The following is a 21,649-nucleotide window of genomic DNA, read 5'->3' as shown; positions in this document are numbered from 1 at the left end:
TTCTGGGATATTATTATGAATACTGGATGCCTTGTTTTACCTTCTGTATTCTGCATTGGCTTTCATGTATTCAAATTGTGTGTGATTATATATTTTGTTCTTGAGAAACATTGAAGTAAAAGACTTTGAAGCAGATTGACAGAAATCAGAAATTAGTTTCCTGACTTCTTTCTGCCTAACTACATCACTGGTTTGTGGGTACAAATGAAACCCTGATTAACCCTTTTTAGTTGTTTTTAATTTCTGTCTTGGCTTTGTTTATCTTTTATTACTTTCTTCATTAGTTTCTTCCACATATACCACAATCAATTTCCAGAGTTGAGTTCACTTAAATTCACATTCCCTTCAGATTCATTTAGATTCATATTCATTTTAGATTCACTGAGTTCACTTAAATATACACATTCCCTTCTAGCAAGCTGGCTTCTGTGTTGGCTTTATTTAACATAAATTTTTTGTGTTGGTACAGATAAATCAAAAAATTTGACGAAAGGAGTAACTCTCAGGATTATTAAGATGAGTATTTTAAAGTGAAACTGAGAGGTTCAATACAAATTAAGCTAAAAATGCAATTTTTTTTTAAATTAATGTCTGTTGTTTTCTTTTAAGTTAGTGATAAAGCTGTCACAGAATCACAGACTGGTTTCTTCTTAATGAAAAAATTATTTGTGTAATGGTATTGATGTTTATTCGTAGGACTTTGATAGCCCATGGTATCTAATTCTAACTTAAATATATCAAAAAAGCCTTAGAATTGGTAATTATTTTCCTGAGAAAACTTAAAACATTCTAACAATAAAAATTACTTCAGTAGTTTGATTTCTATTGATAGTGTCTGCTGCTTCTTCACTGCTTATATACTCCATGTGCATTTCTAAAATTGTGTAATGAATATTAAGGACCTATGCATCCTGACTTTTACATGGTTATTGAAATAAAGTAAAAACATAACAACCTTACTTGTGATTTGGGTTTTTTATAATTCTCAGTAAATCAAAAATTATAATGGTGTGCAGGAGTGGGAAGTATGACAGTTAAATAGCTGCTCTTGCTATGTTTTGCATAGAATCTTAGAATGTTAAAGGGTTGGAAGAGACCTTAAAGATCATCAAGTCCAAACAACTCCCACTACACCAGGCTGCTCAAGGCCTTGTCTAAACTGACTTTGAACATTGCCAGTGTTGGGACATCCACAACCTCCCTGAGCAACCTGTTCCAGTGTCTCACCAATCTCACAGTAAATAATTTCTTCCTAATATCGAACCTAAATTTCACATCTTTCAGTTTGTACCTATTACCCCTAATCCCATCACTACAGTTCCTGACAAAGAGTCCCTCTCAAGCTTCACTGTAGGGAAAGATACTGGAAAGTTGCTGTTAGGTTTCCACATAATTTTCTGCTCTGCATGCTGAACAGCACCACCTTTCTCATCCTGGCTTCATAGTGAAAGTTCTCCAGTCCTCTTGTCAACTTGATGGCCCTACTCTGGACTGGATCCAACAGTTGCATGAACTTCATAATTTCGGGACACCAGAACTGTACACAGTTCTAGAGGTGGGGTCTCACAAGAGCAGAGGAGGCAGTGAGAATCACCTGCTTCAGTCTATTTCTCCCTTTGATGCAGTCCAAGGTTCCATTGGCCTTCTGGGCTGTAAACAGAAATCTGACTGCCATGTTTTTTTTAGAAATTATGGATAATGGCTTAGCAGCTTTGTCTGCCAGCTCTCTCAGGACCTGCAAATTAATCTCATTAGGTCCCATGGACATGCGAATATTAACGTTCCTTGGTTTTGTACCTGGTCTTCTTCTACAGTGGGCTCAGTGTTTTCATTCTCCCAGTCTGTACATTTTCCATTCTTGACATGGGTGGAGTGGCAGGAGCACTTGCAGTTGAAGATACATAAAGAATATATCTTTATGATATTGTTCTTTTGAATCTAAATGAGTACATTTTTTTAGACTATTGAATGTTTGTGGTAAATGATGTAAAAACATTTTATTTTAGGAATTTGTGAAATTATAGTTACATACACATCTGTTGAAAATCTGCTAAGGATTGCCTAATAGGAATATTTTTATATAGTGGCCCATTTATGAGCTTCCTTGCTGATTGCATTTTAAAAGAATGTCTCCCTGCACAGATAACATTCAGTTTTCTAATTTGCTTTTAAAATAGTAATCCGTTTTGGAGATTTATTTGCTTAAGATAATGAGGTAGGATTACAATAGAATTAACTGCAATGCTATTAAGTGTTGTTTTTTTTTTTTCCTTGGTCTAGCCTTATGCTTTCAGTTTGAAAGTAAGCTGAGATTTATTTTTCCTAGGCTACAAAACAAATTCAAGACAAGAAGACAAAAAGGCAGCTGAGATAGTAATTCTCCTGAAGAATTAAGACTCCGGTGTCATTGAGGTATGTTTGTTTTGGAAATGTTAATTATTTATTAATCTTGACAATATATTTGAGAGTAATTATGAGTGCTTTTGAACATTAGTGACTATTTCACATCTTCAGATGTAGTTCCTTTGAAAGCAAACTCCAGAATACATATACATATATATATATGGGATTTTTTAATAAGTATGCTAAATTAGTTGTCAATGTGCTTCTGTTTTATCTGACACTATCTTTCTGTCTAGAAAATTAGGTATACCCACCTGCAAAGTTAAAAATCTAGAAGTGTTCTATGTTCTTTCTGACTTAACAATTGCTGCTTTCTTTATGTACCATAGGTACTGAGAAAAATTTCAAAATAAGAATATTCAGGAAAAAGCTGTAAAAAATTTTATATGCAATAGGTATTACTATATTTTAAATAGCAACTATAAACATTTCTATCACCAAGATGTTAAAGAGAATATATAGGAATAAATTATTAACTCCATAAGGGACACAACAGAAAGTCACCAATAGGTAGCAGATTAATGGAAGATAAACTAAAGAAATTCATCACTACCTTTTCACATGTTTAAAAATAGCCTATTTAACACTGTTTTTCAGTTGAAAAATATTTGAACTCAGTACATTGGATTCCACTTTTGTAAATGTACCAGCAAAACTTGCAGGAAACTAAGGAAATGGAGCTGATGCTAATTTCATTTTAGATCTAGTTATCACTTAGCATGTTCAGGAGCTTAAACAGTCTTCATACATTCAAAAAGTACTGGGGCCTGGAAAGCATTATTTATTTTTATTACATTTGGGAAATATTCGTTTGTAGTTTATTTTTCTTGGAATGCCTTCCATCCCTAGTTTTCTCTTTCATTCAATATATTGAGTTTCAAAGGATTTTTTTTTTTGCCCTAGAGGAGGTATTTTCTCACAACAGTAAAACCACAATTCCTCTATATTTTATTTTTTCAGTACTCATCTGAAGCTTCTTCTTTTTGCAGGAAGTATATTTCACCAGCATAGGCTCTTGTCTCTTCTACATTCCCACTAGATCTGAGTAATTTTGTTCACATTCGACCTGATAGAAGGAGCATGTAGAAGTTTGGCTAGTCAGCAAAATATCTCATGGTTGTTAAATTCTGTGAGCCTATAGTGTGATGCAGAGATTTTGTCCAAAAATAATTTCCTACTAAACAAACAAACAAAAAAAAAACCCAAAACACAAACACAAATTCAGTTTCCTCCTCTCTAAAAGACAATTATTTATTTCAGCTCTCTTTAAAGCCACATACCTGCTCAAGACTGTTGACCTCTAGGATTCTTTTCATTTTCTTTGCTTTAGATGTTTAGGTGTTCAATAACAGATTTGAAGTCTTTAGAACTGAGAAGCTGAGTTTTGTATGCTATCTTTAAATAATATCATTCACAGTGAATAGATTCAGATTTTTTGCCTCTAGCATTTGTAACCACAAGTACCTCTCCTTTGTTGTCAGTCTTTTTCCCTGGAGAAACAATATTTGAAGTATTGTAATATACAGCACGAAGGAAATCAGCAAGTATTCACATAGTTTACCCTACTATTCTTTTATTTCTCAGCATACCTAAATTTTGTATTGGAGAAAGGAATTTAAAAGGAATTGTTGAAAATTTGATAAGACTCTACACACATGCCAGTGACATCTGGGAAAAGTGTTTTTTAATAAATGAAAAATCTCCTTGGCCTTTTCCTGACTCCCATTGAGATATATACTTGTTCCTCAGGGCACAATTTATCTTGCAGATTGTATTTGATTTGTAGTCTAAGGATAGAAGCTCCTCCTATCTGTGATAAATATATGTAGCTTTCAGAAGCAGGGTAAGGAAATATTTTTATATTCAGTAATGCGGGAAAATGTGTAAAAAAAGATAGATCTCACTTCACTAGATCTATCTGAAACAAGATATCAAGTAAATATTTAATGATTTTTAATCAGTGTGCTTTAGCTTGAGATCTATTGATATTGATGTATTTTTATCTAGCCTGATCCCTGAGTGTTCACATGTATGCAGTGTTTGTTATTATACATTTGTAAAGCCTTTATAAAATCTTCATTTTCTCTCAGTTATGGAAAAATAATTGTAAAACAGCAGACAAAAAATAGTATAGTATAAGGAAAAACAAAAGAAGCAATCATGTCTGACCTTTCTCATTCCATCTGCCAGAATATTTAATCTTACTCAGTTTAGTATTTCTGTCATTTTAGACTATTATGTGATGGACAAGTTGCCATCTGATTTTAAGTGGATTTTGAGTGGATTATTTAATCTGCAGTTCAACATTTCTGACTCTTTATAGAAGTGTAAACATTGCCCTTGGTGGCAGAGAAGACTGACTTTCCCACATGAGAGCCTTTGTTATATAATAATCAGAATAATGAAGACATAGTTTTAGTAGCAAACAATTGGTATACATATGTGTATATATATGTATATATATATATATATAATCTTTCTCTGAGACATCATATTAGAGTTTAAAAAATGGGTTTATGTTATCTGAAGCTATGCTTTCAAATCTTCTCCTGGTGATACAGGCCTTCTTGAGCAAGCAGTGTAAGGAACTACTAACAAAGTTTATACTGGAGCTTTTGAAAGAGTCTGCCTTACTGATTTAATAAATGCTAAGAATCTAAGTAAATAGAAACTTGTAAATGCCACAGAGGCTCTCTACCAGATGACTGATATTTCTGTTTGTAGCTTATATATATCAGTTAGGTCCACCTATTTATCTGTTCCAAACCCACATAGCTAATTTTGCTTCTCTGATTTAGAATGAAGTTACCTGATCTTTCCAGTGCTCTTATGCATATTCTGCATTTTTATATGGTTATAAGCACATGTACAATTTTGCTAAAGTGCTGAATGCCTACTGTATTCTTTTGATACATTTACCTTTCAAAATTACTACATGAAAATAGTTTACACATGGAGCAGCCTATATTTTCATGTCTGTTTAAAAGCCTGACTTGGTAAATGCAAATGAAGGTTTTAGAGCTACCTTGTGACAGATGTGTGTTTATCATGGGGATAAAGGAACTCAGCCTTCTTGCAAGTGTTGCTAGATGTTGACGTTACTTTTCAAGATATAAACCAAGAAATTCATTGTCTAGAGTAATGTACTTTGAGTCAACCTTGGATTTTAGCCTACTGCAAGACTGATTGGTAAATTACTTCCCTGAAAATTCAGAAATATTGCAGAATGTTTTGAGTGTTTTGTGAAATGGAGTTGGAAAATATTTTAAAGCAGGAAGTTTACTTAAATGTACAAAAAACTGTCAACCTAAATTTTGAATATATGAGCTTTTCAAGGTTTTCCACTCTGAAAGTAATTTAAAAATTTAAATTATGTTGCAAAAAAATTCTGTCTCCAAAATATTTTCTGGCTTCAAAAGCAGTATAAACAGATCCATATTATTGTCAGGTTTAAAAGGATTTGATTTCATTTGAGATAATAATGTAAAAGACAGAGGATTTAATAGAAAAATTTTTCACACTGTATGTCTTGAGAAAAGACAATATATTTGAGACCATTTTGTATTGTTTATGTGTGTCAGAAAATATTATTAATTTGGTTATGTAACAACCACAATATGCAAGTTTTCTTGAAAAATCATTATAGTATATATTATAGTATATCAAATAGTAGATATTCAACCATCTTATCCAAATATGTGAGAAGGATTTCAAGGCAAATTTATAAACACTAGATCAAAACTTAGTGAAAAGTCAGTCATTAATATGACTAGTCTGAATTAGAAGGTGGATTATTTGGAACCTGTCTGCAGTTTTCTTTTGTGCAACCATTCTTGTTTAAAAGTACAAAAGCTAGGTATTTTGTGAAATCAATCACAGCTCAAAGTAAACTGTGTGCTCCCTTTTTGGAGTCATAAAAAAAATCATTATATACTCATCAGATAGCTTTCCTTTGTGAATTCAGTGGCAGGTACTTCCACTCTAGGACTAAAGCAGCAGAAGTACAGGTGAAGATTGCACATGAAATGTAACAGCAGGAGGATGCAGGAAGAAGGGGAAGAATTAATTGTATTATTTCTTCAGTTGATAGAAATAGCAAAAGATTCTAACCTGAAATGGCCCGGATGTCAACCTGCCTGTGTAGAAGAGGTGTATCTTCAAGCAAGGGCAGAGAGGTGCAGCTCCACAACACCAGGGCTGAAGTAGCTGCCAAGGACAGCCAGTGGTGATGCAGGGTCCCCGTCCCGGCCCTTGGCCATGGGGCACTGCTTTGACTGGGCTCTGCTGCAGAAGCTATACCCTTGGAAGCAGCTTGAGAGTGATAGGCAGGCTTGTTTCTCACTTGCAAAGTGTGCACTGGGTGTGATCTGATCAACAGGGGTCAGTTTGTATACAGGAGCTTGATTCTAATTGGCTACTACTGGCATATGCTAATCTGCTGTCTGTGCTTTCACAGTCTTTGGTTTAAATAATTTATTTGAAATCTATTTTTAAAAAATTTAATTTATTTAAATGAATCCAGAAAGACACAGACATTCAGATTTCTGTTAGCAGTTTTCCCTTGACATATATAACTTGAAGTGTTTATTGCAGCTGCTCCAGGGAAATTGCAGGAAATGAAAAAACTACAGGTTTCTTTCTTTCAGAATGGGAGCTGCTTAGCAAATGCCACTAACAGCACTTAAATTCTAGTATAAACAAATGCACAAACATCTGGTTTTACCTAAAATTTTACTATTTTCTGTGTTCTAGTGTTATGGATTTGCTACCAATGTGATGATTTTTTATTTCTGGCAAATAATTGCTTCTGATTTTTGATGTTTGGTTCTTATGGTTGGGGTTTTTTACACTGCTTTCTTATGAAACAGCTAAATAGTGTAGTATAACTCTTTCAAAATATGGATTAAAAATAATGTCTCTTCTGATGGAAAGAGTAGTTTCTCCTTCTCTTTCTTACAGTGAAGTTTGTTTAATTCTAAAAGACATTCAAGTTCAAATAAATAGTGTTTAAACTAAGCTGTAAGGTTGCCTGAAAAGGAGTATGGACTGGCTTTATTTTTTCCTAATACTCTAAAATCACAATGTCCAGATTTGGCCCATGCTCTGGGGAATTTTTGCTATTTATTTTTAATTTTTGAATGCTGAAGCTGATCAGTCCCTGCTCTTCCGATAATGTTCCAGCCATCTATAGATAGCACACAAGTAACTTGATGCAAAAGAGGGGAAAACCAGAAAGGAAATATACACTAGACACAGAGCATTTCTCTATGTTCTGTATTCTATGTCAGTTTTAATGGGTCTGTAATTAGGTCACATGACTGATTGATATCAGCACTTAGCTTCCTAGGTGACATCACCCTCTGCTTCATTACCTAATGGAGATTAAGATGTTGACACATAGAAAATTCTGCTTCCTGGACTGGGAAAAGTAACCAATTAATCAAGCTGTAGACTTGACACTGTCTGAATTATTTACTAATACACCCACATAAATGTATCTCCTACTGGAGACTAATAGGAAGGGAGAACACAGAGTGCATGAGGAAACATACATGCTTACAGTCAATGTGTTGGAAGGAGTTTAAAGAAACTATTTTAGAACTAGTCTGGAACAAAACCTGTTGTGAGTAAAATCATGGTGCACTTAAAATTTTTAGGCAGAAAAACTAAGTCAAAATACTGACAAGATGCTTTGAGATTAAGCAAGAACACAGATGTTATAATGCATGGTCAAATAGACGGAGATCTTGGCATGATCCAAAGAGCATGTGATTCAAAGAGATCAGCAAAAAGAAATAATGAGTTCCTTACATATCTATGCATAGAAAGCTCTTAAGTCCAGCAAAGAACACAGCTTAGAATGGTTCTTAATTTAAAAATATTTGCTGTTTTAAACTGAACATACCTGTGTATGTTGCCTCTGTGTAACACTGTAAAACACAGAAAGAATCTTGCACTCACTCTTATGAAATGTATTATGATTGAAATGCTGTATGTTGCAGCTGAAAGAGATTGATGCAGCCATTAGTGATTTTTATTATGTTGTTGCTAGGGGGCCTCTTCCTTTTTTTCCTTCTTTTTACTTTTCGGAGACAGTATTTTCTCAATATTGGTTTAAATTTATAAGATGAAATATTTAAAACATGAATTTTGAGATTTTAAAAATTTTGTTGTTAAGAATGAAAAAGCAAGGAAGTATATTTTTCTTATCATTGTGTCTTAAGATATATTTGTGTTTGAGATAGTCTGCTCAGTGATATAAGATTACCTTTACTCTTGAGAGGATTACAAGGAGTTAGGTTTGACAGGACTGTAAGAATTCACACCTGGTCATAGCAGCAGGCTGCAGCATGAAAATAAATGCCTGGCTGTGAGAATAAAAGAAAGATTTGTAAAATTTTTTGGTAGAAAATACTTATGAATTAGTTGAATCTCAGAGATTTCTATTACAATTGTAAGAACTTAGTTCACATGTGCCATGTATAAAAATTTGCTTTTCCTTTTGATATCCTGCAAGAGTCCTCAGACATACAGCTGCAAGAAGTAAAAATTGACTGTTAAACATATATATATATATATATTTGCTTTCAAATAAATTAGGAAATATTGTGCAAATAACATTTTGATGATGTTTCATACAGGTGTTCATCTCCGATTTATCATTTGTAAGTTCTGATTGTCATAAAATGCACTGACAAATTAACATCTATGTTAGTTTGGAAGTTGTTTCTGTTGAGAGGTCTTAGTGTCATGTTTGATGTAGGAAATAGTAGGGATACCCCATGAAATTCTGCTCCAGTATTGCTTCTGACAAAAAGAAGATCAAATACACTGATTTAGAAGCACTAAAAATAGGCTTAATCTAAGTCTGAAAGCTCTAATCCAAAATTATAGAGAAGCTGTAATGAACAAGATGAATGGCTTACCAGCACCTGATCTGACAGAGGAAGAGGCAGAAATTAGATATAATGCATATCTCAAAGTTTTTTTAAAAAAATACTTGCATCCATTTGTCTGTTAAGGCTAGGATCGTCAGAATAAATTTTTTTCAACATGCCTTCTTTTGTGTTCCACTCTAAGACTGAATTCTTTGTTAGTCTGTGGCTCAGTTATAGATCTGAATGCAACAAATCTCATGAGTTGCTATTTTCATCAAATAGAGGAAGAGAAAGCAGAAATTAATTTAAGTAAACACCCATGCTTCTTCTAAAATGGCTTGTGTTTCTTTGCAACATATGTCTTTAGAAATCACTGTTATAATTTTAAAAAGAAAAGTAATGGATATTAACTACCCTTCACAGGTCATCTTACCAGTCATTAGCCAGGGGTTTTATCTCATTTGCTTCCGGAGTTAAAATTGTGAGCAAAAATTGAGTGGTGAGTGAAAACAGCTGCTGTCCAAAATTTCCAGCCATACAGTAGTTTGAATGGATAATAGAGAGATAAGCTTGATACTTCATATAATCTAATAAGATGAATATAAATATTTGGACATTTCAATTTTATGCTGTCTGTGAAGACATATTCACTTGAAGAGCTAGATAGTCCTACTCCTGTGGCTTTCAGAAGTATGCAGGGTCACTTTAACAAAACAACAAAAATAGCTGACCAACTAACCAACCAGAAAAAAAAAAAATCAAAAAACAAAGCCATCTCACCACCCCCAAACATGAAACAAAATAAATGAAAAAGAGAAACTACCATGTTTTTCCCCAATTTTTTAAAACATGTGGACAGGAGATTTCTCACTCTCCTTTCTCACCTTCCTGCACTCCCGAAGCATATGTCTCAGCTAAGAGAAAAATCATTGATTTTTGACAATTACTAGTAAATATCACCTGGTCGGCTCCCACAAGCTTTTACTTATCTATTTAAAACCTTTTATTCAGGACAACTTGTACCAACATTTCAGAAATAAATTAGGCAGTCAGTTACTTTTAGATTTGCTGCAGTCTCATAGAAGTGTGTCTTTGTCTGTACAGACTTGTCACTTTTTTACCCACTTTCTACAGCAGTGTCCATGTTTTCTTAAAGGGATCCCAATCAATGTCTTTTCATCACAGCTGACTTTGGCTGGTATCAGTGCAGCTCTCCAAAGAGCAAGTCCCAGCACGGAGTTTTATTTTCTTAGAAATCCTTAGTTTTTCTAGACTATCCTTGACTGGCAGACTGCTATGAAATGGTTGTGACTATTTTTTCATATTGGTTTTGTTGCTTTCTTTTTTTTTTCTTTTTATTGTAATGGTTTATCTTGATATAATTATGTGACCCCTCAGGTCTTGCTTCTTTTAAGTTTCTGCTATAGGCTAATCAATTTCTCCTTGATGAAATGAAGAATTTTAAGTTGAAAAAATTACCTGCCAAAATTTTCACTGAATATTTTAGTAATTTTTCTAATTGAATTAAACCAGTGATCTACTCATGAACAGTTTGGTTTACATTTTGGGTACATAGTTGCAGTGAGGAGCTTTTTATTTTCATTCATGTCAAGCATTTTCAGAGTATATGGAAGATTTTATCTCTTCTTGATTTAGATCCCAAAATTCCTCAATGCATCTGAATGAAGAGTTTCTGTGCACCCCTGCAATGAGTTATATTACACCAGTGAAATAATTATTGATACCTGGAAAATAGAAGAAAACTGCATAAATTTTAGCCCCTCTTCTTAAATGCACTGAATTCAACTGGTCCTCATGTTTCAATATAAGCAAATAAGTGGATAGACAAAAGTAACTTTTTTTGAAAGCAGGCTTATACATCATCCAAATTTGAAAAAGAAACACATGGAGGGTTTAATAATTGATAGACATGTATAATCCCTGTTAAAAAGGTTTATACTGAACATCAGCAGCTGATATGATTCTGTAGTGTAAATCTGAATTTCCAAGTTTCACAATACATATTGATTTTGGGTATCTTTCCTAATGTGATGCAAAATTGTTTTTACACTGAACATTTGCAGTAAATTTAAAAATTTAAATTAATGCAACTTATCAATGGGTAAAGCAGATGTTTTTTATTTATTGTTCAAGGTGATTTATGTATCATCTTACATTTGTGACTCTTGTGAGGCAAAAGTTGAGTGACTATTTTTGGGGAGACTGACTAATCTTAATTTTAACAGTTAATATAGGAGTAAGTTTCTAAAATAAAAAGCACAGATAATCCCAACACATTACTAAAGGTTTTAAAAGTAGGCATACAGGATTTAATTGAGAAACAGAAGATCACTGGTGCAGATGAGGGTAGAATGTAGACATTTTCAAGCAAGCACCCACTCAAGGCTCTATATGCACATGACTTTGCTGTTGAAATATACCCAAACTCCTTTTGTAATCAATCTAGCTTATGTTTCTAACAATATATAACTGAATGCTGACTGAACATTGTAGTTAAAGCATGTGAAGGGAGAAAAAAACACACCCACCCCAAAAATCTTTCAGTAATGTATTAATTCCTGTTTCCAAGTAACATTGAAGTTACTCTTTTAAAGTGACATATATTATAGTAAGATTCCTTCCAGTGAGTGATGGTTGAGAGTAGAGGGTCATTTATATATCCATTTGCTTTTCTTGTTTTGGGGTATTTTTCCTTTAGTTTGAGAAATTGTGGCTTGGTAATATTCCAGACACAGCACCAAGTCCTTCCTAGTCCCATTTCACCAAAAAGAAATACAACAGATATACTGTACTGAAACCTTTTTGTTAGTATTTGTGTAATTTAGGAAGTTTTTATTTAAAAGAGCATTTGGTTTAGAATTTGACAGTGAGTATGATGTTTCATTCAATGAAATCTGACTTTTTCTTTGTGGGACAAATCAGGAGTGTCTGATTTGGTCTTTGCTTTATTTTTGTTTGTGTTTTTTTGTGTTTGTTTTTTGGGTTTTTTTTGTTTTCTTTTGTTGTGTTTTGTTTTGTTTGAAGACTTTTTCTGATTTGCAAGCAAAACCAGTGAGACACTCCAAGTCAGAAATACAGTTTATTGGGAAAAGGGAAAAAGACAAAAATACATGCAATGATACAAAAGGAAGACCACTGGCAAAGTCAGAATACAATCTGACACCCCTCTGGCCAGCGTGCTGGTAGCAGTCCAAATTGGAGTGGCTGCAGTCCTCTTGGGGTGGCAGATGTGGTTGCTGTGTCTTCTCGGAAACCTGCAGAAAGGCTGCCTCTCTGTCTAGAAATCCCTGGATTTATCCAGGTGGGAATTCCCAGTTCCTCCCCCTGGGCGGAGCATCTCATAATGGGCTGATGTTACTCTGAGTCATGAGGTGTGTCCTTAATCACCTGTTAAACAGAACTGGCTCCTGGAGAGTGTTATCTCTGAGTCATGTGGCAAGACAGATGGGCCTATTAACAGGAGATAAGGAAAACTGTCCAGAGGCAACTGCTACTTGGATAGTAATAGGAAATATATTGGTACTTCAGTCTTGGACAAGATTGGAATACCTATAAATTGCAATCAGAATGTGATGCACAGCTAAATAAATACTTTAAAGAAGATAAATAAAATTAATGAAAACCCTGGTATTCAGCAGCATTATTTCTTTCTGCCTTTTCTGGGATACTTTGAATTTCTTAAATTGGTCTTTTACTATATTTTCTGCTAAGGCAAGTAAAAGAGGAAATGCATGTGTACTAAGAACAGCCTCTGAATGTTAAATCAACCTAGTGAAATCACTTCTTAAAAATTCTGTGTTATTCTCTTGATGGAGAGTTTTCTCATTTGCATATAATGTCCAGGCTTGCATTTCATGGATCACATTAAAACTATCCTTCCACAAGGTCTTCCTCAGGTGATCCAGAAATTCTCTGGTGTGATACTTTTCAATTGCCTGTATAACTTACACTTTGTTACATTACATGATCAATGATCTATAGAACAAAAAGTAACTTGGTCATAGTTGCATAGTCTGCCAAGTCCTAACAGTCTAATCGTGTTTCTTCTTGATAGAGTGACTCTAGCAGTTCCAGAAGAAGAAGGTTTAGGCTTTGAACACATTATTCGTCTCTGACATTTTTGGTTTTCAAGTGGTGTTAAGGTTAAATGAGAGTTCATTTATTTCATTATCCTCTATTTCATTTAGTAAGTGCTCTCATAATTAAGTTCATATCCATGTAAGTTAGTGATAAAAAAAGGAATTCATTAAGATTGAGTGAGAAAAAGTGTTAACAGAACTGGAAAGGTTATTGAAATTTAGCCTCTGCTTAAGGTAAATTAAGCACAAAGCACATTTCTGTAACATGAATGAGATTGCCTAAACTGTAACTGACAAGAAAATTCAAAATTAATTTTCATCATCTGTGCACACCAATAGTGAAAGAAAACATGCATTTAATAAAGCAATACACTTTACATAGCTTTCATGCATTTTATAATGTATTTTCTTATATTGAGTATAACAATATTATTGCAAACATTTATGAAACTGTCATGGACTTTATTTCAAATTTTATTTTTGAAGGAAAATTCTTAAAGTGAGTTAAATTAAAGGATAATTGCTCAGTATCTCAGGAAAAACTGGTGGCCTTTTATGACTTCTAGTGCCAAATTTTGTATTTCATCTAAACTGTCACTTACAAAAAGTTTTAAAATTCAGTAGAGATTAAATTCAACAAAAAAGTTAGTAATATTTGGGTAATATAATGATATGATAATAAGGAAACATGGAAGGTCTGGTTTCTATAATAAAATTTAAAATATTTTGATTTTGGTTTATATATTTGCTTAGATACATCTGCATGAGAGAAACAAGTTTTTCACCTAATTCTTGAAAGTATTTTCTTACTATTCCCATAGCATTTTTCTCATTATGGCATTCAAACATATTTTGACAAAGAATTAATTCCCAAATGTCATGGTTTGACACTGGTACAAATATCTGATGTTTCTCCTGTAAGTGAAAAAGTATGTTCAAAATCTGTAATCAAATTCCTCTTGGACTGCTATAAACTTTCTCAGTTCACTAATGCCAGTCTAAATCTAGGATACTTTTTTTATTCTCTTCTTAAATCTCGATTAGCTATTCATTCAAGTAGTGTTTTTTCTTGGTCATTTTCACATTGGTTCAAAGAAAAAAAAAACAGAATACTGAGTTAAAATTCCATGTCTGCACTTGACTTTTCAAATATCTGACAGAAAATGGAAAATATTCCAAATCAACAAGATATTTTCCTTCATGACATTCCACACTCTCCTGTGTTGTTTGGTCTGTAAGTCATCTTCCATTTTGGACATGTTAATCTCTTTAGCATGGTTTTTATACTTTTTTTTCAGATTGCTAATGAGGAATTTAATTAAAACATGACCTAACACTCATCCCATTCATCAGCATTCAACAGACAGATCCTTTTGACATGATGCATTGCTGTTTTTCACAGATCCACACTTTAAATATTAGCCAGTTTTCAAAGCAGTGGTGAGCAGAGGTGGGATACCCTGTTATTAGGGACAAGTTATTGAATCCTAAAAATAATGAAAATTTAAAATGTCTTCAGGAAAAAAATTCTACTTTTCTTTGAGCCATAGCTTCAAAACAATTACATTTAATTTCTTGTTTTAAGAAGAAAAGAAAGAATAAAGGCAAATATTAACTGACAAGCACTTGTCATATTTTTCAAAGAATTATGTCATCAGGCCTAAATTTACAGCTCTTCAATCTGAAGTATATTCTGTGATAGCAGTGTTGGAAAATTTGTGCGGGAGTGCTAAAATAATGTTTCACTAGCTTGACTAGGGCCTTTGGTAATGTAATTACAGTGGCTAATGTTAATCTATTGCTTCAGGAGTTGTTATTATGCAACAAATTCCCTCCCTGTAATTATTTTACATTTGCTGGTGCCTAAATCTCTTGAGATATTTGGATTTCTGTAAAACATAGAAAGGATAAGGAGAAGAAAAAAGTGTAGTAGAAAGTGTAGAGCTGGATTAACTAAGTTATATTTTTCTGGGGCTGTGTCTACTCAGGTTCTAAATTTCTCCAAGGATATTGACATTTTCAGAATCTATAACAGTGTTTAATAACCTCTTTAGTGAAAAAATTTGTTATTTATTAGGTTTAAATATATTTTATTGCAATATAATTTGTGCCTATTATCTGCTGGCCTCTCACTGGGCACCATAGAGATGTCTTCTTCACTGCCCTCTTCACCAGTATTTAAGTGCATTGACCACCTGGGACTCCATTCAGCTGCTGGTGTGAGTCATTCCGGATGCCCTTGATTGTCCACCTCCACAAAAGGGAGGAAGATACCAAAAAACCAAAAGTCCGGAGAAGCAAGGGACTTCTTATAAAATAGGGAATGCTGGACAGGACAAACACAGATTAAGCCAATATGGTTAATGCTATGTTCCCCGTTTATTGTTTATAAGATGGCAGTTTATATACACTTCAATATAGTTTACAAATTGTGAGCACACTATCATTGGCCAGCAAACATTGTTTGTCTTCGTCTTAAGGTGGGTAGAGTTTCAAACTCCAGACCTATATCAATTCACACTCAGACAGCTCATTAATACTGTGGTTACCTTAACATAATTTCTAATTACGCCACGACTAATTTCTTACTGTGTCAAAGGCTTCAAGACCTCACCAAGGCCCATTATCTGAGGCCTAGACTGGGGGTAGCTCAACCTTCACTCTAAATATAAATCATGTTCTCTCTCTCAGAAATATCGCTACATCCAGTGTGTGATTGCGCCCCTGTTGGAACAGCTACTGTAAAACACACTGCATTGTTCAAATAGTGATAATGCTTGTGTTTGCAAAATTTGCAAAAATCCTGAAGTACTGGTATGAAAGATTCAATTAAATATTCAGAAACCTAGTTCATAAAATTAATCAGGGTGCATATACTCTGATTATTACACCTAAACATATATGTATACTAAAGCATGAGTTACATGAGAACATGTCTGAGTTTATTTTCTAATTTCTGGAGAAGCTGTCTTCATCATATGTGGTGGATTTTGTCTTCTGTTACATGGTGGGAGACTTCAGGGAATTTTAAAATTAACTTTCAGGGATCTTAATGAATGGGTGGAACTGTTTCACCATGTCACATTAAAGCTGTACCTACTGTGTGTTTCCAGTGACAGCAGTCCCTTGTCTTAAGCATAAATTATATAAATAGGGGTGATTTTACGCTTTTATATTTGGACAGCAGACTGTTAACAAGCAATAATTTGAATAAAAGACATAACAGTCAGGACTCCTGGAATTATAAATGGTCACTAACTACTGAGACACACTGCAGAAATAGGAGATACAAAGCTAAATAATCAAGAAATGTTTCCCCAAAACAGGAGTTGCTATAGTATGTGAGATAATTGAAGCCATTTTTACTTGGGAAGTAGAACAATTGGACAGATAATTAGTTTTATGGCACATTCAAAGCACTTCAATATGTTTTCAGGACTTGAATTTTATGGTATATTAAAGCCTATATTATTGACATTATCCACTAAAATACACACAAAAAATCCTATGTGGAGATGGTAAAGTGGGAAGAGCAAGACATTGGAACCTTTGCAAAAATGTGAATGATAATGCTGCATGAATCCCATTTTAGAGGTACACTTGCACATCAGTTAGAGTTCTAATTTACTTTCCTTTAGTGAATAAAATTGTGTAATAGTAGAGTAATTTAAATAGATCACTGTGAAGAATATTTTTTCTCTCCCCTTAATACCTTGCTTAGGGTTTTGCAGTTCTACATTTCTGTCTTTCTATTAAAAAATACCTTTTGAGAAGATAGTCCACTGCTACCATTCTTCAAGAAATGTGTTGTGAGGAGGCTAGAATTAAGTTTGGATTTTCCACTTGTAAATAAAGAAATTTCATGAGATTATAGAAACTGGACCAGTTTCATAGTTTCACAGGATATAGATTAGGCAGTAAGAGTAGAAATTATTTGGGTTTAGTTCAGTTATATTTATATGAGACAAAAAAAATTGTATTCACAAATGTGTTTAGAAATGTTATAGTTTCTCCATCCTCATCTTGTTTCTAAAATAAGTAGGTCATTATCTTAATTATAAGATCTAAACAGCAATTTCCTTATGAAATACAAAGTTAATGACAGTAACTATAATATACTGTTTCTATATATATTCAGTGACATAACACACCAGTCTGGGTTGAAGATGTTTCAAGTCAACAGCAGTGCTACTTTTAGTGTTTATGTTTTCTACTTCTTCTGCCATGAATATTTAAAATATTTAATTGCCTAGAGTTTTATTCCTTTTTTTTTCCAGATGTTCTTCCAGTAATCAGCATATTTGTCCAATAATCATCATATTTGTCCTAATTGTATGTCTGTTTGTTATGAGAAATAATTTGATCTCAAGTATTTCACTTACGTGTGTAGTGCTGTGCAATCTTTGTGCATGATATGTAGTGAATGGTAGATGAGATTTGAAATACTGTCTTAGTTATGTTTATCATCTGCAGTGTCTAAGCTTTATTGCATCTCTTTAGAATCTTCTTAAAATGCCAGATCAAATGCACCATAGCAGTTATAGTTGTGTTATCAAAACACAGATAAAAAGAGAAAATTAAGTTCACATACATATTCTTCAGCATTGTGAAAGATATTTATGTGGAAAACTGGCTAATGGGTATAAGAGGAGTTTGACATTATCATAAACTCAGTGTTGTCCTCTTTACCAAAACATAGTGGACTACTTGAGATGAGTGTTCTTTAGGAAGGCTGTGAAGGTCCAGACTGGACCCTACACCAGCAACGCACTACAAGTGCTACCAGTCTGTGCCTCTTGCACTCTAGAAATCACAATAACTGATAATATTTTGAGTGGGTCTTCCCAGTATTCAGTTATTATATTCACTTGGCTCTCACACACTTAGTCCTCACTGATAAGAAACATAGTGAGAACATATAGCTTATTATATATGTTACTTTGATAAAAAAAATATTTATACTGGTTTATACTGGATTTGTGACAACAATTTGGTCATTATTCCTGAGGGAAAATATTAAATGAAAGAGCATAAAATTTCAGGGCTGAACTTTCGTTCAAACCAGAATATCTCTGTTTGGTTTCTTAGAATTTTGTTTTGTTTTGTTTGGAATGCTTGTTTGTTTGTTTGGAGTACCTCTATAGGTGAATTATTAGTGTCTGTGTACAATTTTTCCCAACTCAAGCATAGTTCTTGGGAATAATTTCTGAGTACAGAACTACCTAATACTGGTCCCTCTCTGCTCTGTTCTGCACTGGGGCAGCCTCACATTGAGTTGTGTGTGCAGTTTTGAGTGCTACAATACAAAAATTATGTTAAGCCATCAGGAAGCTTCTCAAGGAGGACAGTGAGGATGGTGAAGAGCTTGGAGGAGTGGCTGAGGCCACTTGGTCTATTCATCCTGGAGAAGAGGAGACTGAGGGGAAATGTCGCTGTGGTCTTCAACAGCCTGACAAGGGGAACCGGAGGGGCAAGTACTGATCTTTTCATTCTTGTGACCAGTGACAGGACTTGAAGAAACACCTTGAAACTGAGCTGGAGGGTGCTTAGATTAGATGCTAGGGAAATTTTTTCACCTAGAGGTTTCTGGGTAGTGGAGCAGGCTCCCCAGGGAAGTGGTCACAGCACCAAGCCTGAGTTCAAGCAGTATTTGGACAGTGCTCTCAGACACATGGTGTGATCTTTGGGGTTTCCTGTGAAGGGCCAGGAGTTGGACTCAATGATTCTTGTGGATCCCTTCCAACTTATCCAATTCTACTATTAATTCAAAAAACCACATTAATTCTGGATGATGAGCTAAATTTAAAGGAGTTATGGTCTGATTTTATGTGAGATGGTCACACATTTTAAGGATGGGTAATGAAATGGGGCCAACTGATATAATCTGGTGCAGCAGAATCATTACGGAGTCAATCGTATTAGTTCACGTAAGATTTTCATGCAAGATTTTAATTCTTTCATGGTGCTTTATGATACGTATAATGGGAAAATAAAGTAAATATGGAAGTGCATAGGAAATAGAGCGAAGACATAAAGGTTTCTATTCTTTATTCCTTAATCTCAGTAAAACTCCTTGATATGCAGTGTGTCAAATTATATTTGATCTTTGAATATAAATTATTATAGAGTTACATTTCTAGGCAGTTTCAGTACAGCAAGTTAGAAGTGTGACATGGAGTACTCCTGAGATTATGCCTGTGATAGACAGAGCTTTTATTTCCTAATCTAAACATGATTCAGTTAATAACTACCTTTAGGGTACATATCAACTCATGACATTCAATCTTGCCATTTGTTTAGTGTTTTATTCCCCAGAAATCTTCCTTTCAGATAATTATTGTTACTATTTGAAGTATGTGTCTGGATAATGCAGTGTGTTTATCTGTGATTACAAAACTCGGTTTATGTTTTGAAAGTTTTCTAATATTTGTTCCAACTTACAAGATGTTTAAGAAATACTAAAATTTCAAAATTATAAAAACAGGTGACATATTTAACTCCATTTTGAAAGTATATTCATTCAAGCATTGTTGCTGAATTTCTTGTACAGCATACAAGTGTGTCCTTCGGCTTTATTTTCTGAATAAGGTTTGAGTTATTCAGCAGGAGTTAATAATTTTATGGATACTAAAAGCATTGAATTGTCAACTGTTAAGACAACTACCAGATTATAGACAGTAGATGTCACTACACAATTTTAAAATTGTGAAAGCACTCATCAAGAGCTGCCCTAGAGTTATTAAATATTCTGAACCCATATTAATATTTGTTAAACAGGGTTTTCTTAGTGAGCTTGTTTGTGAGGTTTAGGTTTTTGTGACATTCAAAGAAATGCAAATGTGAACCATTAATTTAAATTATTACTTGCTCATTTTTCTATGATATATTAATCAATTTTCTATGATATATTAGTCAAAATATTACCAGTGGTCTACTACAATAAGAGTTTAGAATAGTATCTATAAACTGAAAATAAGATTTTTTTTTACTACCTTTGTAATTTAAATGATGGTCAGCAATACTTTCAAAATTGTATGATAAGGAGTTACATAGGTATTCAGGGACATCAAATAAATGGAGATACATCCCATCTAAATGAAAGTTAAAAGCTGTTAATTAAAACTGAATCTTAACAATTATGCAGGGAGAGTGTAGTCTCAGAAACTACATGATTAAAATGTGTTAGTGAAGAACTGAATCTAACTTCCCTGTGGTGTTTCATATGAAAACTGGTTTTCATTTTACTTGCTTCAATGGAAGGTATGGTTTTAATATGGCTTGCTGAACAACTTGAACAACTATTTTCATTAGTAAATTTCAAAATTTATCTATGGGACTTGGTATCATTCTCAGGGGAAAATAAAAAATATATTAATATCCCTTGAGAAAAATGTTTCTTTGACAAGCAAAAATGTCTATATTACACAAGATGGCACTGTTTCACTTGTGAAAATGTCTATTTTTCACAAATGACTGTGAAAAACCTGATATAAGAGTGCAGTAGGTTTTAAATTTTTGTATAATTGCAGTGAAAACAAGTTTACATAACTGGATAGTTTGGGGTTTTTTTAAATTATTGATCAGCTAAAATATACAAATGCAAGACTGCATAATTGTGGCAAGTGAAAATGCCTCTGAAGTTACTGTTGACAAAACTGAATGATTCAGGAACTGAAAATCAGATATGAGCTGAAATTCTCTGTAACTTATTCTTCTGCTTCTAAGAATTCTGGAGAATTTGGAATTTAGCTTTCAAATGGTTGTCTTCCCTTGGATCTTCTTTGAATTCCTCTAACATGCATAATAAGCATATAATCTCAGTTTCTACATTCTTCTTTAAGGTTAGTTTATAAAGAGCAAAAGGTATGTGCTAAAGTAAATGAGAATTTCCTGTTGTGTAGGGGACTTAATTTTTTAATTGAGTATTGAATTCTAATGTAGTTTTAAACTTTTCATTGAAAAAAAATATATAGAATAATTTCAGAATTTTTTTCCTATTGTAGACATTTTTAATCTTAGGCCACATTCATATGTTCCGTTTTTTCTGAAAACACAGATAAATCTATTAATGTACCTAAGCACAATAAAGAAAGGTAATTCTTAATATTTTATAACCTTTCTCCAGGATTTATTCAATAAATTGACAGTGCTTACTTATTATATTATTCTTCTCAGAGACAGAGCAGAAAATCTGCAAGCCTTCCAGCAGGTTAGATGCAGTAGTTGTAATAATACTTCATAATTTCTGTGTCAGATGTCTAAATTTAA

At 33.5% G+C, this 21,649-nt stretch overlaps 1 protein-coding gene across 3 annotated transcripts in view; it reads left to right on the top strand.

Annotated features, from left to right (window-relative positions):
• The window catches only part of CDH18 (cadherin 18), a 526,603-nt gene that overhangs the window by 218,298 nt on the left and 286,656 nt on the right, over positions 1-21,649 (top strand). For all 3 annotated transcript variants that reach the window (XM_031503961.3, XM_021526413.4, XM_085571653.1), the window contains one exon: positions 2,327-2,412. The gene's annotated coding sequence lies outside the window, so the exon portion shown is untranslated. The remainder of the gene's footprint in view (positions 1-2,326; positions 2,413-21,649) is intronic.

The sequence above is a fragment of the Lonchura striata genome, chromosome 2 (genome assembly GCF_050655825.1).
Source record: "Lonchura striata isolate lonStrDom1 chromosome 2, ASM5065582v1, whole genome shotgun sequence".
Lineage (NCBI taxonomy): Eukaryota > Metazoa > Chordata > Aves > Passeriformes > Estrildidae > Lonchura > Lonchura striata.
Note: the sequence above shows the minus strand (reverse complement) of the source record. Positions and strands in the feature narration are given on the sequence as shown.